Consider the following 18,452-nt stretch of genomic DNA (forward strand, 5'->3'; position numbering starts at 1 on the left):
TACTATCTTTCAGGGCTTCTCTGAATTCCCTGAATTTGAATGCCAGCCTCTCTAGTAAGGTTGGGAAATTTTTCATTGACAATATCCTCAAATATGTTTTTCAAGTTGCTTGCTCTCTTCTCTTCACTTTCAGAGATGCCAAGGAGTCATAGGTTTGACCTCTTTACATTACGCCATGTTTCTTTTTTTTTCCTCTCATTTTTATTCTTTTTTCTTTCTTTTTGTCTGACTCAGTTAATTTGAAAAACTTGTCTTTAAGCTCTGAGGTTCTGTCATCAACTTTGTCTATTCTGCTGTTAATACTTCTGAAAGTATTATTAAATTCTTATAGGGAGCTATTCAGCTCTATTGTATCAGTCTGGTTCTTTCTTAAAAAGGCTATTTCATCTTTCAGCTCTTGAATAGTTTCACTGGATTCCTCAGTTTCTTCTATTGTGTTTTAACTTTCTCCTCAATCTTGATGATGCTCATTGATATCTAGATTCTGAATTCTGTGTCTGTCATTCCAGCCATTCCAGTCTGATTAAGAACCGTTGCTGTGGAGCTAATGAAGTTATTTGGAAGTAAGAAGGCTCTCCGGCTTTTTGAGTTACCAGAGATCTTGTGTTTGTTCTTTTTTCTCTGTGTGGGCTGACATCACTGTAATATTTGAAGTTGCTCTCCTTTGGATGGGGCTCTTTGCTTTTACATTCTTTGATGCTCTTGAGGGTGTAATTGTGTTATGAGTTGGGTTCAGTCAACTGCCTTCATTTCTGCATGATTTCAGGGAGCCAAGGCTCAGCCCACCATTCTTGGGTTGCTTGCTCTAGCCCTGGGTTACTGGGACTAGGCTCACACCTTTGTTCTCTGGTCCCAGTAGTTTAAACACCTCCTCTTCTAGAGAAGCTGAGGTGGGCCTGGACTGCTGTGGAACAGCACTCCAATGTGGAGTTGGGACAGTGGCAGTAAAATATGGTTTTTGTGTATAGGTGCACTGGTGGTGGCAGGGTGGCCCTATGATGCTGTCCAACACATGTGTTCCAGTAGTAGTGTGGCAGTGGGGTTTGTGCATGTGTGTGCACCATTGTCAGTTGTGCAGTGGAGTCCACATGCACAAGTATGCTATCAAAACATTGTGGGGAGGCAGTGGGCAGGTGCACACCAGCAAAGCACTGGGGAATCGCTGCAGGCAGGTGTGTGCCAGAGGGGACCCATCTGCAGAAGTTCTCTGAAGGTTAGGCAGGGTACGCTAGTGAAGAAGCTATGGCAGGGACAGCAGGAAAGTGCCCCACTGGGCATCTGAGGCTGTTCTGCAAGCAGGTGTGACTAGAAAGGAACCCTGGGAGCAAACAGCAGACAGTGGGGAACTCAGATCAGACTGGCCTCATCCCACAGACACAATAGCCCTATTCTTCCCAGGTCCGTCAGTCAACAAAGGCCAAAACCAGGTAGAGGAGCATGGCAATCCATGAGGGATGGGTGTCCCTGGCCGTGTTCCACTGCAACTGTTTCCATGCCACGACTTCTGGACTCTGCATGGGCTGGAGTCCTGTCCCTGCCAACTCTCCAAGCAGCTCGCTCTGCCAGCTCAAAGGGCCGTGGGAGTTGTGAGGCCTCCTGCAGCTAGGATTCTGAAGATCCTTGGCAAGAGTGAGCCATTGCATGCCTGTTTAACTCAGGCCTTGCCTAAGAGCTTCCTGGTGTTCAGCAACTCCATGCTGCATTCCTGGATTCCTCTTCCTTCAGCCCAGGGTCTGTGGCCTCCCTTCATCGACACTCAATGCCTTCCTTCTAAAGATCTGTGTGGAACGTGCTGGTCTTCTTTGTGGTCTGGTCTCTGGATAAAAGAATCTCTTCCTGGCAGCATCTCAGCTACTGATTTTTGTATGTTGACTTTGTATTCTGCAACTTACTGAATTTATTAGTTCTGATATGGATTTTTTGTGAAATGTTTGAGGTTTTCTAAATATTAAGTCATATCATCTACAAATATAGATAATTTTACTAATTTTATTCAGACTTGGAAGCCTTGTTTGGTCTGACTGTTCTTGCTAATACCTTCAGTTCTACGGTGACTAGAAGTGGGAGTAGGCATCCTTGTCTCATACTGTATTATACTAGAAAAGTTTTCAGTTTTTCCTCATTGATTATAACATTAAGTGTGAGTTTTCCTTAATTGCCTTTATGATGTTGAAGAACTTCCCTTCTCTATGTAAATGGTTCAGACTTTTAATCAGGATATAATGTCAAACTTTGTCAAATCTTTTCATGTGTCAATTGAAATAATCACATGATTTTTATCTTTCATTATGTTAATGTGATATATCAAATTAATTGATTTGCATATGTTAAGCCAGGTTTATATGCCAAGGATAAATCCTACATGGTCATGATGTATAATCTTTTTGAGGTGCTGTTGAATTCTGTTTCCTCATATTGTATTGAGGATATTTGCATCAATGTGGATCAGATAAATTGTCCTATAGTTTTCTGTTCTTGTGATGTCTTTATCTGGTTTAGGTATCAAGGTGATGCTGACCTCATAAAATGTGTTTAGAAATAGTCTCTCTAGCTCTATTTCTTAGATGAGTTTAAGGAGTATTGGTATTAATTCTTCTTTGCAGAGTTCAGCCATGAAGACATCTGATTCTTGGCTTTTCTTTTTTAGATGTTTTATTACTTCTTTAATCTCTGTTTGTTACTGATCTATTCAAGCTTTCTACTTATTCCTGATTCAGTCATGGTAGGTTACATTTTATTCAGAATGTATCTGTTTCATGTAGGTTACTTAGTTTTGGGCATATATAGTAGTTTTTCATAAGTCTCTTAAAATCATTTTTATTTCTAATTCATCTGTTGTACTATCTTCACTTTAATTTTTGATTTTATTTGTTCAAGTCACTCATTTTTTTCTTAGTCTAGCTAGGAGTTTGTAAATTTTAAGTATTTTTTAAAAATCAACTTCATTTTATTAATTTTTGTGTTTTTTCTATTTTCTATTTCTGTTCTTATTTGTATCTTTTTCTTTATTCTGCTAACTTTGGATTTAGTTTGTTTCTCTTTTCCTAGTTCCTTAATGCATCATGTTAGGCTACTTATGTGAAATCTTTTTTTTTTAATTATTTTTAAGTACGTATTTCTTACTATAAACTTTCCTTTTAGAACTGCTGTTGCTGTATCCCATAGGTTTTGATATATTATGTTTCTTTGTCATTTGTCTCAAGACATTTTAAATTTTACCTATGATTTCTCCTTTGATTCATTTGTTGTTCAGAAGCATGTAGTTTAATTTTTACATCTTTGTGAATTTTTCAATATTCCATTTGTTACTGATTTCTAGTTTCATACCGTTGTGATGAGGAATAATTCTAGATATGATGCCCATCTTCTTAAATTTTTAAAGACTCATTTTGGGTCCTAACATTTGGTCTCTGCTGGAGAATGTTTCATGTTCGCTAAAGACGAATGTGTATTCTGCTGCTGTTAGATGGGAAGTTTTGTATTTTCCCTCTAATTGAGTTATGGAAATAACAGGGCTGAAACCATGAAGAAATTTAGGGGGATACAGGTAATTTGGTATGCAAGTATTTCTATAGTCATTGCAATTGTATCTACATTCTAATATGAAGGACAACACATAAGCACGTATCTGGAATTTTCTGACTTAAATTCTTAATAAGAACATTGTCCTGGTAACAATAGAAGGAAACCTGGAGATTAACTTGTCAAACCCTTCTCCTGTAGTTGAGTTACCACCCTTAATAATCATATCCCCAGGAGCTACTGACATATATATAAAGATACCTATGTTCAAAGGAGATAATCTTTGCAACTCTTTTTCCTCAGGTCTTTGATAAAGTAAAGGTAAAAAACAGAACAATATGACTGACTCTAGACAACACCCTACAGCCTAATAATTTGCTGCTTCACATCTGCTGCAGCATGGGTAGTGAGCTGACAGCAGCCAATGAAGTTTGGGCCCATATGGTTCACCTGGGATGCATGATGAGACTAATTCCACTTCCTGTGAGGCAGACATTGGGATCTCTCCTTTAAGTGGAAATCATTTAAAGTTCTATCCATCAGAGAAATGGTGTGTTTAAACAAAAGAAAAATGACATCTACTAAAGTGGTAGATCTTAGACTCAAATTTCATGTTAGTTTCCCTGCACCTATGCCTTGCAGAGAGTGCGTGACCAGGGTGCTAAGGTACAGTTCACATTATGCAGAAGCAATTGGCAAGAAAAGCGTACTCGCACAAAATTATTTCCTGGATAATATGGAACAGTGACTGTGTGTCTTAGAGAGACAGCCACTTAAAAACTGGGTTATTGAGATTCCTGAAAGTCACTATCTTTATTTCCTTATCCTTTAACTACATTTTTTTAATATAAATTCAAAAAATGTTTATATAGTGCTATATTAGTCAGGATTTTACAGAAAAAGATTGAATTGGGAATGTATCTGTTGTGATGTGATGCCTGTGTATGAGTAGTGATACATAGTGATACATATACACACATATATACACACACACACACACACACACACATATATGAAAGAGAGAGAAACAGAGAGAAATTTATTATAGGAATTGACTCACATGATTATGGAAGTCTAGAAATCCGAAGATCTGCCATCTGTAAACTGGAGAACCAGGAAAGCTGGTGGTGTAATTCAGTCAGAGACCGAAAGCCTGAGAAGCAGGTGCACTGATGTCTGAACACAGGAGGAGAGGGATGATATAGCTCAAACAGGGAGCAAACACATCCTTCCTTTACCTTTTTTTATTCCCAAGTGGATAAAATGATGCCCATCCACATCAGTGAGGACAGTCTTCTTTACTCAGCCTACTGATCAAAATGCTAATCTCATCCAGAAACATGCCCAGAGACACACCCAGCAATGACGTTTCACTAGCTGAGCGTCCCTTAGCCTTGTCAAATTGAAACATAAAATTAATCATCACAAGTACCTACTGCAGGCCTCTAATGAAGAGATGTTCAAATCTCTAGTCCATTGTTGAAAATAGATTGTCTGTCTTTATTAATTTGTAGAAGCTGTTTATATATTCTGAAATGGAGCCCTTTTCTTAGTTATATTTATTACAAACCTTTTTTTTTCACTCTGTGATTTGTATTTTCACTCCCTTAATAGACTCTTTGAATGAATAGACATTGTGAAATGTAATGTATTCCAATTTAGAGATTTTTTTCTTATAGTTGATACTTTCTGGGTCCTGTTGGAAAGAAAACTTTACTTACCTCAAGGTCATAGACATTGTTTAGCCCCATTGTTGAATGTAAACTTTATTATTTCAGATGTAAAATCCACCTAATTGATTGGGGAAATGGGTATGTGTATGGCACTGTCATAGGCTCCTCGGGGTGTCACATCTCCAGCCGGAAACCTCTGTGGCCGGCGGCACCTTCTGCCTGAGTATTGCTTGTGCCCGCTGGGCTCATTCTGCCCACTCGCCTGGCAGGCTGTGCTCACTTCACGCTACTGGCCCAGATCCCACACTTGCCAAGGGTGAGCCAGGCGCAGAGAGGTGAGAGGTGTATGGGCGAGTGAGCACAGGGTCTGGCCACTGCACACAGCCAGGCACACAGGGCGGGCAGCTCCAGGCGCCAGCACAGCTGTGGATTCTGTGTGAGGGTGCGGCTGAACCAGATGTACTGCACGTGGCTTCTGCTGCTGGCACATGCATCTGGATGAGGGGAACGCAGTGGTACCCAGAAGCTTGGAGACTCCAGGAACCACAGAGCCCCAGACAGGGGCATGTTTCAGCCCTGTTTGTGTTACTGCTCGTTCAGTACCACCATTCGGCAGGTCTGGAGTTCTTATTCCAAGTCCAGGAAGAATAAGGTATGCAGACAACTGGAGGGTGAACAAGGAGGACAGTAGCTTTATTGAGTGACAGAACAGCTCTCAGGAGACCTGAAGTGAGTAGCTCCTTTCCGCATCCAGGTGACAGCGAGGAGTGTCCAGCTCTCAGCAGAGAGGGGACTACGCAGCCTGGAACTCCTTTCTGCAGGCGGGTCATCCCAGCATCTGTTCGAATCTGGCAGAGCCCAGGGTTTTTATGGACTCATAAAGGAAGAAGTTCATGCTGATTGGTCTATGGGCAGTCATCGGTGAGCCGGGAAAAAGCACCATCAGTTCTCACTCCGGACTGTGGACTCCACAAGGAACGGGCAGCCTGGTCCCCAGGCTTCAGGCCGTCCCTGGCTTGAAGGTGGGATTTGAATGGGAACCCAAGTCTTTCAGCCCAGGAACCTGTCTTCCTCCTGCCATCAACATACCATCAACGGTGCCCCTGTTTTTCATGCTAAGAGGAGCCTGCAGGGCCACCGGGAGCCACCCTAGCCCCACCTCGACCTCCCTACCATGCTCGTTGGCACCTAAAGTCCAGAGGTGGCTGAGGTTGCAGGGGGCCAACGTGTCAGCACTGCCCTAAGTGCGTGCACATCCAGCCGTGTTGCGAAAGCGCCTGGGCTGTCACAACCTTGCTCTGTCCCCGCGCGGGCACTGGGAGTGACCGCAGACACTTTCAAGCCTGCAGGGACAGGGGGTTTCCTGGGCCTCAGAGAGTACAGAGATGCTCGGATCCAGAACGGTGGCTAGGCGGCTGCAACTGCATCCGGAAGTGCGGGCCTCCTGCCCCTCCAACTTGGCGGAGGGCAGGGGTCCCACCTGTTCCCGGTCCCCGCTTGCTCTGTGGAGCACGCACCCCATGCCTCCTCGCTGCAGATGGTGTCCCCACAACAGCTGCTCCAGACAGGCCGCCACCACCATCAGCACAAAGTGGAAAGTAATCAAGTTTCTTCATTTTTCCACTTTGAATAACTAATTAACACAACAACCGTTATAAAAAATATTATTTTCTCACAATTTTGCAATTATATTTTTGTCATGAAAATGTTTCCAGGGACTGGGCATGGTGGTTCAAGTCTGTAATCTCAGCACTTTGGATGGCTGAGATGAGAGGATTGCTTAAGACTAGGAGTTCAAGATCAACCTGTGCAACAGAGAGAGACTATGTTCTACAATTTTTTATTTTTGTTTTTAATTAGCCGGACTAATTAATCCTAGCTTCTCAGGAGGCTGAGATGGGAGGATCACTTGAAACTAGGAGGTGGAAGTTCCAGTGAGCTATGGTCATGCCACTGCACTCTAGCCTGGGAGACAGAGCGAGACTGTCTCAAGAAAAAAGTGCCCAGTTATGCTGGCTTATTTATTTATCTTTTTCTATTCCACCCAGTCTTTCTTTCCTTATCCTTGGGCCAACAAAACCAAGGATGTCATAATGCTGTTGACTTTTAGCAGCTTTGATATTCAATAGTCTAAGTCTTTAACTTTATTCTTTTTCAAAATTGTGTTTTCTGTCTGTAAGGCTTTGCATTTATGTTTTTGAAAATATTTTATCTATTCAGAATATATATGTAGCATAGTGCATAAATCATGAGTGTAAGTTCAATGCCTTTTCACAAATTTATTATACCCCCATATCTAGCAGTCAAGAATTCACTTTGAGCCTTTCTAAACTCACTCCTATCACCAATCCCAAAAGTAATCACTATCCTATTATTAGATTAACTTTTCCTGCTTTTGAATTTATATAAGTAGAATCACACAGTAGGCTATCTTTTATCTCTGGCTAAATTGTTCACAAATATGTTTGTAATATTTGTCCAAGGTCTTGTGCTTATCAGTTGTTCATTATTAATTACTATTTCCATTGTGTGAATATGTCACAAATTATTTACCCAGACTACTCTTTCTGCCCACTTGTGTCCACAATTTTGGCTTTTATCAATAATGCTAATATAATTATTCTTGTGTGTGATTTTATATATACATATATACATACATTTCTGTATGTATACATTTTAAGATACATAATTAAAAGTGGAATTTCTAGTTTGTAGGGTGTGCATATGTTCAACTTGAGTAGTTAACAGAAAACAATATATTTTAAATGTTCTATTTCTTTTATGAGCAACTTTTTACAACCGTTTCCTTTAATTTACTAACTCTCTCTTTAGCTCTGTCTTATCTGTTATATCTCTTTCTATCTCGATTGTTTTTATCTTTTAGGTTTTTTCTGTTTGTGGTTTTGGTGATTATTGTTATTATTTCATGTTGCCTGGTTTTCTCATATGCATGACCATTTTCAATTAAATGCTGAATCTTGTATATGAAAATTTGTAGAAATAGTTTGACAGTTGGAAGTGATAACATATTTTTCTAGAGGGACAATCCCAGGACATTTTGTTAAGGGGATATTTGTTTCTGGTTGGCAACTGGGCCTTGAGCTTCATTCAGTAAGTCCATATTATTTTAATCTAGTTAAAATTTTAAGTGATTTTAAACTAGATGGCACACATTTTTAAGGTTGGTTTATACCCTCTTGTCTTTTACTGATAGGGTTTTCTTTGGGCCATTAATTCAAATTATGATGGTGTTAGCAAGCCCCTTGTACTTCAGAGGACCCTAACTACATTTTCTCTCTGACACACAGGCTGTTAAAATCGGTGCTCAGCTCCCCCATTCAGCTGGCATTTGGAAATCAAGTATCTCAATGAAAATGCAGTATAAAATGCCAGTCTCAACAGCCAAGGCTTCAGGTCCCACTTGAAATTTGATCCTTTCATTCCTCGCTTTCCTGACTTGGTATTTCTCCAATAACTTCAAACGTTAAAAAAAAGATTCTGGTTTTCTGAGTGAAATAATTAAGTATCACACAGCTGTACATGGCCTTAAACACTACCTTAATGGGCAGAATGTTAAGAGAAAAAAAGTTCAAAATAATACTTTCTAGTTCCCCTCACACCGCCACCCCTTTTTCCCCAAGGCTGTTAAGTAATAGAGTCAGTTAGACTTAATAGGGAACAAATTAGGTGAATTATTTGTGGCTAGCTCAGGAGATAATGCTCTATATTTTTCAATGCTTGTTATCCTGTTTAATGCTGTAAGGTTTTAATTATTACTTCAGTTGGATCTTACAATACAAACTAGAGACTTAATCACATTATTTTTTGCCTTTAGACCTAGATGGAATTTACTGATCTAAAGATGGTGACTGGGATATATCATTTCTTCAACAAAAAAGTGAGAAGTATATGTCACCACTCTGAAAAATTTGAGCAGACAAATAATATAGATTTTATTATTTGTAGAGCAAACACAAGTGGTAAAATTATATCTCGGATATTACATTTCCTTTGGGATAATCTATTGAATATAACCCTATCATTTTGGTCAGAATGATTTTAACTGTGGGGTTTTTGGAAAGGTGAGTGTTGTCTTTCTACTTCCCCAGCAGAAAACTAGATCATGTCTCATTCAGAACTTTTGGGGTACTGCACTTTTTATCTTCATCATAAAAGAATATGAAACAGCAAACACATCATGCTCCTTGCATGTAGAAATCGCTTCATTTCCTTTCATTTGTCATATTCTGTTATATTCTCTCTCTCTCTCTTTATGACTCTCTCTATATTTCTCTTTCATTCTGTCTTTTTTCTTTCCTCCTAAACCAGTATGTGTTACATAGGAAATAAATTTTAGATAACTGAACATAGAGATGAGTCATTTCTCAAGGTAAGCTCTCACTCTAATAAGGACGCATGTACCGGAATTTTAGTCCATTGATTTATGGTGAGAACTCTTACTATCCTATTCACCAGAATACTCACAACTTGCATATGAATTTTCTATTCCCTTCTTTATTAATAAGCTAAGATGTTATATAGAGTTTCTGTCCTCAGGGAGCCTACTTTCTAGTGGGTCTCACTGCTTCCTCATTTATGTGCTAGGCACCGTGATTGGCATTTGGAAGTAATTGAATAAATATTTACTTACTTGAGCAACTGGATGAAAGGAAGAAAATGAACTGCTGATTGCTGGGTGACCATGGAATTAGAACAAATGGAATTGAGTGTTTCAAATACTTAGTATCTTAAAGTTATACTAAATTGAAATGTCCACATCCCAAGTAAGAGTGCCTTTCACAGAAGCAAAATGTCTGGGTTCCTATTTTAACTTTATGACCTTGGGTGAGGTATGGTGAGACCAGACATAGATCACGTGAGAGAAACTGGGAAGAGTTTTACAGTTTGGTTCTGCTCACAGTTCCCTGAAGAGAACGCAGCATGCAATACTGTCACTCAAGACAAGAAGCAGGTTGTCACTTGGCAAGAGAAGGGAGGAGGGTTATGGACAAACACCTTCATTGTGGTTTCTTCGGGAAGAAAAGAGTGAGGCAAGAAAAGCAGAGGGATTGGCTAACTTCATACTTTCTGGAAAATAGGACTTATCCTTGGTTGGCTCGTCCTGGCCCTGGGATGATTAAGAGAGGTGTAGAGCAGCCCAGAGTCTCAGGAAAGGGATCTGACCAGCTGGTCTCGAGCCAGCACATGATCTAGTCGTCTACTGGGTCAAGACAGCACACGCACGCACATACACACATACCCCTAAATTATAGTGTCTGCATTTCCTCTTTCACCTCCAAGAACAGCTGTCATTGGCCTTAGCAACATACGCTTCATAGATAGAAAAATAATAATAATAGCAAAAAGTAATAAAAAATAAAAAGAGAGAGAAAAGAAAAAAAGAAAGAAAGAAAAGAAAGAGAGAGAAAGGGAGAAAGCTAATGACCTCATCTCCCCAATAAGTGTCCTTTTCTTGCCAGATCAATGTCTTTACCTAAAAGACAAATTCTTCTTTTAGATACAATTCCAACATTTATAAGTCTATCACCAATTTATTCCTTGGTGCCTGTGGACAGAACCATTTTTTAAGGTACCCTTCACTGTAAAAGCAATAGAAAGGATAAGATAAGATAAGGAAACCTAAGACAGGAACACCAGATTGCTATTACTCTGTTCAACAATTTCCTTTCCTCTTCTGACATAAAATGGGTGTGGAAGAGCAGTAAATATCTCTTTTTAAATAACTTAGGTAAAGAGAGCACAATTTTATTTAATGGACATAATACATACTGGTTTTCTATTTCCATTTGTAGTGATGGAAAACCAAGTCGAAACAATTAGCAAACTGTGTGTAACCTATTTAAACATTCACTAAAATGTGGCTTCTAAATTTTAATAGTAAAGTTTTCAAAGTCTATCTTGGATTATCTATTCTTACAGAGAAATATCCTACCAATATTACCATATTGTTTTTTCCTATAAAGCTTAGCTTGGCAAAAGCAGAAAGGAGAAACACACCACACACACACACACACACACACACACACACACACACAGACACACACACACAAAATCAACTTTGATACTTGCCAGTGAAATATCTTGACTTGTCAACAGAGAGGTAGTTTTACCTGATGGCAAAGACTCCACAATAAAGTTTGATGTTTAATTTAATATCTTTTAAGTATTTTTCTTATAAATATGCTATTATAAAAACTGGTTTTTGATGAGATAATTGACTTGTGTCACCTCAGTTGCTTCCTAATGTTTGTTTACATATATGATGTTTTAGAGATTTTTGACCACATTGGAATTTTACCTGCTATTTTGATATAGATTTCAGGTAAAGACTTAACATGAATAAATGCAATCAAATATTTTCATGTGGTATTGAATCTCATAAGAGTACAATAGAAGGACTGCCATGATGGGCACTCATGCTGAACTGCTAGCAGAAAACCTAGAGTAGCCAAAAAGCCAACAGTTATCAGGTGGATATATCTCAATTTAGCACGCTTTAAAGGGAACTTTCAATATCATATTGGAATCGTGAAAATGCCCTTGCACATTTTTTCCTTCCAAAGTATCAATCATCAAGCATTCACATATGGTATTATAATTAGAACACAGTGTGGATTTGGAGAAAAAGAAGAAAATGCATGATATTTGAAGAGAATATTGTAAAGACTTTCAAAATTATTTAGTAAGACTTTATTCTTCAGTCATCCTTTCCACCTAAACTGACTGAGTTCCCACCACATGTCAGATACACTATTAATGTGTTAGTTACAGGAGATAGAGAGATATAAAAGGTACAGTTACTTCCCCAATCAGGGCAGTCATTGTAGGACAAGTTGGCCATACAATATGACAACTGACAAGATGGAATTTGTTTTGGATTTGTTTTAGTTGTTTGTTTTTTCACAAGTGTCACTGTGTTGACTTATGGACTAAATATAGGTGATAAGTTATCTAATAATTTAATACGAGACTCCAATTTAGGGTTGTCGTTTGTCTTGACAGTCTTGTTTACTTGAGGATGTAAGTAGCATATATTAAGGTTGTACAATATTAAAAACATATAATCTGGAATATAGTTTGCAAATTTGAGATAAGTAGAATATAAGGCAATGCAAAACATTTAACAATTTTGAAAACGGAGAAGCATTGCAAGTTTGGCAGGATAATGTCAATATGGAATTACATGATCTTAATAATGACTACGCCATCTTTCCATGGAGTGGATGGGAGACTATGCCAGTTAACTCTTTTCTCTCCAATCTATTACCTCTTCTTCTCTTGCTCTATTCTCTTATTCAGGGTGACTATATTTTCTAGATTCCCCTTTTCTCTGACTTCAACTTCTCTTCATTCCATAAGACACCTTCATATCACAAATATTATCTGAATCACATCTAGGTGATTCAGGTGAGACGGAAGTACAAGTCTGCTCCACTTCTCCAGCCATGCAACGTGAAGGAGGCTTGCTCTAGCTTTCTGCCTTGCAGACTTTTTCAATGGCATCTGGTGAGGTTCATGGAAGAATATGAGAGTGAATGTCAACTCCCCCGTATCTGTGACTCCCAAGGCTTTTTTACTCAGAGGTTATAATCTACTCAGCATTGAAGAGTATATTAAATATTTTAACTGAATTCTTTTCTAATTGTATGGCAGCAATTTGTCCCCCCACAATTTTCCCCAAGTAATGCAATCTTCATGTCTTTTCTCTCTTTTGAGGCAGTTTTCTTACCTTAAATTCCAGGCTAGTTGCTTTCACGGTGATTTTGGCTCTTTGAGTAGTTCAATAAAAGTTATGATTTTGTATATTTTCCAAATTTTCTTTGTTAGAATGGAAAAAAATTCTGTGTCCACTTTCTACTTCCTAAGAAAAAGATACAAGTCCTCAGAATACTTTGTATGCGTAAGTTTACTCTGCCCTTAATTCTTCATACTGTTCTAGGAGTCTTAGTTTGTAACAAAAGCAAAATTTCATTTTTATGCATGATCATATTATTGCCTCTGTCATCTTTCCCTTTACATTACTGAAAAATAAATACTTAGGAAACAATAATGACCGTAACTATTCTTCCCCAAAATAAAGGAGAGCTATCACAAAGGTGTGCTTCTCAACTCTAGGCATCCCTAGCCTCATTCTCTTCTTCCATAATTTGAAGACCAGTAGGTACTACTGCAATAAAGCGTCTTCAAATGTAGGAGCAGTGTATCCAAAACATCTAAAATTTCCTCAAATGTTCAGGTCTTGATATTGATCTGGACATTTAGAAAATTATAGACTCTGGGAAGAATGGTGAGACCTTACCAATAGTTCTGCTTATCTTTATTATTTTTAATCAGTGATATAGGTTAACACAGATATTCCATGGATTTTTATACTACTACCATGATTCTGATTCTTGTCAATGATAAAAGGAATATTTACTTATGTTTCTTCTCATTGCGTTACTCTTATCTTTCTCAGTGAGCAACAATGTCTTAAAGTGATTCCTTTAAAAATTTTAACTCTAGTTTTTTTTCTAAAAGCTTACAGTTTCACTAGAAATATTATTCACCAACCCTACCATCATCCCATTATATAAAAATATACACCTGCTAAATGATAGGGTTAAGACCTTTCTTAATACATCTGTGTCAGGGTGATTGGAGCTATGGTCTTTTGCTAATATTTAGAGGGGATTAATCATAATAATTATAGAGTACAAAGTGAATAGTCTTTTTATCTGATTTAATAATGGCAAAGTGAAAAGCTTTTCTGTCATTCTAAGTATTGTTTATTTTACATTAGGCTAAAAATAACAACAAAAAAGAGAAACAGCATTTATTAAGCATATCCAGCATATCAGATGCTGTGAGATATGTTAAATATAGTATTTCTAATTTGCACTGTTGAATCAAAGGAGTTGATACTCAAAAAACTATATCAATATCTTGAAATCAAAGCAAAATTTTAATTCAAATCTCTTGAATTACAAGTCATGTACCTTCTCTTGAACTCTTATAATTTCCATATTGAAAATCATTTAAAGGGAAGCATCACACACCGGGTCCTATTGTGGGGAGGGAGTATGGGGGAGGGTTAGCATTAGGAGATATACCTAATGTAAATGACGAGTTAATGGGTGCAGCACGCCAACATGGCACATGTATACATATGTAACAAACCTGCACATTGTGCACATGTACCCTAGAACTTAAAGTATTTTAAAAAATCCTTGTTAAAGGTATAAATGAATAAATAAATTGTGATATAGAATGGAGGCGGGTCCCTGAAATTCTATATAACTTCTAAGTTATAAGTTTCATCAGACCAGTTATTTAATGTAAACTTCCTTTATAACAGAAACTATAAATGATCTATGTCAGAGAAAATAGAACATGTAGCTTAAGGGGCAGTATGAAGAAGCAGAGAGAAAGATAATCCCTGAAAGAAGTGTAATGGTAATATGGAGAACCAGGTTGCACTCATAAGCTCATTTCTGCCTGTAGGAACGGAAGAATACGTTATTAAACCAAGTTAAAGTTGTCTAGATTGGCTCCCAGCAAATGGTTTATACTACAGTTGCATGATAGCAATTTTAAGAAATTCTTGACATTAAATTCAGAGGAGGTGGCTAAACTTAGAAAAAATGAGTGGGAACGAGTTAGGAAAGTAGGGTCACAATGTAGAAAAGTAAATAATTAACAAAGGGATAGTAGATTCAGTTCTTATCTGGACGTAAAATTATGAACTGATGGTCTGCTGACCCAGAGAAGTGCTATGAGTGGCTAAGAAGTAATGGCATGGTGGGAAGACAGTCCAGTTATGGGAGGAAGAGAAACTAGCCCATGATTTCAGTGTAGGAGAACAGTATCAGATGTAGGACCAGATAGAACTAGGATTCCTCTCACTGTTTACTCACATAAATTCAAGGCTCCCCAAAATAAACAACCAAAATTGTTTCAGCAATAACAAATATAAATGCCATCAAATGAGTCTACTATTGCCAAATTTGGCTGTATTTTGCTAAGTCTGGGATTGCATTCAGTCCTTCTCATGTTTCCTTTATGCTCATAAATACCCACTGAAGTATAAATTATTACTCTCATCTTATAAATGAACACAATTTCCCCGAGCTATTCAGACAATAATTGTCAGAAGCAAGATTCAAACCCACATCTTTGTGACTTTGCATCTCTTCCCTTGACTATTGATGCCTACTCCCTTTCTTACCAAATCTCTAATAAAGGCAACAGAACACTTGGTAGATATAAATTGAATTCAAGTTCCAATATCTGCACAGGAATCAAGATCCTTAAAGCATAGAAGACATGGGTACAAGTTGCCAAAATGGAAAATGTGGGAATGTTTAGGAAAATCAGTGATAATACTGTTTGAGGATATTTTTGTTATTATTCTTACTAATATGTATCTTCTATCTACACATCGGGCCCAGGAAAAAAGAGACTGGGAAGATATGGGATTATTTTACATATGGATTGCAGGAAATCAATAAATCCTGAATACTTATGATAGTTCAAGTGCTGCAGTGTTTGCTTTGTAATTACATGTATTTGATCCACTGAGAATTATGAACTCTTATCCCATTTCATAGATGAGGAAACTAGGAGTCAAAGACACTTTGTTCAAGGTGCCACTTCTTCTCCAAGGAAAACTAGGACATTCTGTTTTCTAAGCCTAAGCTCTTTCTACAACTGGGGCTCATTAGCTAGGATAAGGACAAGGACAGCAGGGAGTTGTGCCGATGGCTAAATCATTGTACTGCCCCCCTGTTGCTAGTGTGACCGTCACTGGAAATTGTTTGTAGGCTTTGGAGGAGTGGAAAAAGGCCATGACAAGGTAATTAGAACCTGTCTGATAAATGTTGATCCCAGAACTCTAAGAACCTAGCAATTTCAACCATTCACCTTGGCTCTTTGAATATATTTATGGCGTTTTTGTTTTGAGAAGAACAGTATAAACAGGTGATGGCAACAATAATAGAATTAAAACATAAAATGTCATTAAATCATCATCACATGGGTCAGATACCCAATGAGAAGTTGGAAATAGATTGAGCTATACATAATTATCACCACAAATACATACAGAGACAGAATGCAAAATTTGAGTATAAAAGGAGTGGATGAATTTTAAAATATTTCAATAATGGAAAAGTTGGCCTGACTCTAAGATTTATAAAAATGTGAAGGAGGGTGATATCAGAGGTGTCTGAACCAGAGCAACTCCATCTTGAATAGGGGCTGGGTAAAATAAGGCTAAGACCAACCGGGCTGTACTCCCAGACAGTCACAGGATGAAATGGGAGGTCAGCACAAGATACCAGTCATAAAGATCTTGCTGGTAAAACAGGTTTCAGTAAAGAAGCCAGTCAAAACCCAGCAAAACCAAGATGATGACAAGAGTGACCTCTTGCCATCCTCAATGCTACACTCCCACCAGCACCATGACAGTTTACAAATGTCATGGCAACGTCAAGAAGTTACCCTATATGGTCTGAAAACAGGAAGCATAAATAATCCACCTCTTGTTTAGCATATAATCAAGAAAGAACCATAAAAACGGGCAACCAGCAACCCTCAGGGCTGCTCTGCCTATGGAGTAGCCATTCTTTACTCCTTTACTTTCTTAATAAACTTGCTTTCACTTTATGGACTCGCCTCAAATTCTTTCCTGTGTGAGATCCAAGAACCCTCTCTTGGGGTCTGGATCCGGACCCCTTTCCAGTAACAGTTGTAGTCGCATTTGAGGAAGCGGGCACCACCTCTTTGGGTCTTTCTGCTCTTTCTACATGGGAATATTGTAAATATCTTGTTTTCATGTCAAGTACACTACAAATGTAGAAGAAATTATAAACTTATTTTTTCTGATATCTCTGAATAATAAAATTCTGTAATTAACTCCTCTAAGTTTTAGTCCATGCCTACAATGAAAGATTTTATTATGTTTTGGCCTACATATTAGTAAACTAACAGTAAAAGATAAAGGAAGTACAGGTTGTTTTACGTGAACTTTTCAGAAAGCCAAAGTCGCTATTTGGTATTTCATATATAATAATCTCCAAGCTTTATAGTTACCATGAATCATGCAGTCACTGAGACTGCATTTCTGAAGTTCATCACCATGATGATGGCAAATTGTAAATACATGCTATCCAGAGGAAACGACCTTTGCAAAGCTGTAACAGTGAGAGAAAGCTAATATAGTTAAGCACATCTTGTTTCTAACCTCATAAGCTTACTGTCTGTGTTCATACCTGCATGTAGGTCAAGCTAACTATGGGAAGAATTTACAGCTAAAACAAGGATGATCATCTTCCTGAAACTAACTCCCTCCTTGTTTTGGTAGGGACCAAAACTACTTTTTGTAAGGCTAATGAAAGGCCACAGGGTTAGAATTACGACAGGGGCCTGAACTTTGCTAAATAGGCACAGTTGAACAAGAACCTGCCATTGCTTGTTTAGCTTGCTTTCTACAGTCCTTACCATCCTGCAGTCACGTAACCAGATGTCCAAAGATTTGTAACTATCCCAACTGCTCCTATAGATAATATCACTGTTGCAAAACCTGAAGAACAGGTATTTCAGATATTTTTTCAGATTTAGAATTATGGCAGACTAAGGGATGCCACCTGGATCTGTGACCTGTACTAGGCTACTGACTCAACTGATCCTATGATGCCACTCCCAGGAACTGATTTAGCTGCAGGAGGACCATTTCAAGAACTCTGTGATTTCATCCCCAGCCAATCAATTGTCTCAGCACCCCCAGGCTCCTATTAAAGCACCCTTAAAAACTCTGGCTTCTGAATTCTCAGGGAGGTAGGTTTGAGAAATACCTCCCATCTCTTCACATGTCTGACCCTATGAGTATTAAGCTCTTTCTCTCCTGAAACTCCTGTTGTTCTTGGTGTATTGGCTTTTCCAGGGAGTGGGCAAAAAGAATCTTTTAGAAAATTACACAGAGGACTCTTGCCTGGAAGCTATTAGAAGACTCCTGAGTGGGGCCTGATCCACCATGTTGCTGCATTTTTTTTTTTAATTCTCACAAAAACAAATAATACTGATAAATGTGCCTAATGTTCTTAACCCCAAGTTTTTGATATGCTTCATGTAACCTAGCCTTCACCTCTGCAATGAGGAAGAATAGTGTTTAGCATCAATAACAATATATTTAAAGTCTCTTTTAGAAACCCAGGATATAAATGTTTCTAAATAAATTAGTGACAAACTTTTTTTCTA

The sequence above is a fragment of the Mandrillus leucophaeus genome, unplaced genomic scaffold (assembly GCF_000951045.1).
Source record: "Mandrillus leucophaeus isolate KB7577 unplaced genomic scaffold, Mleu.le_1.0 Scaffold44, whole genome shotgun sequence".
Lineage (NCBI taxonomy): Eukaryota > Metazoa > Chordata > Mammalia > Primates > Cercopithecidae > Mandrillus > Mandrillus leucophaeus.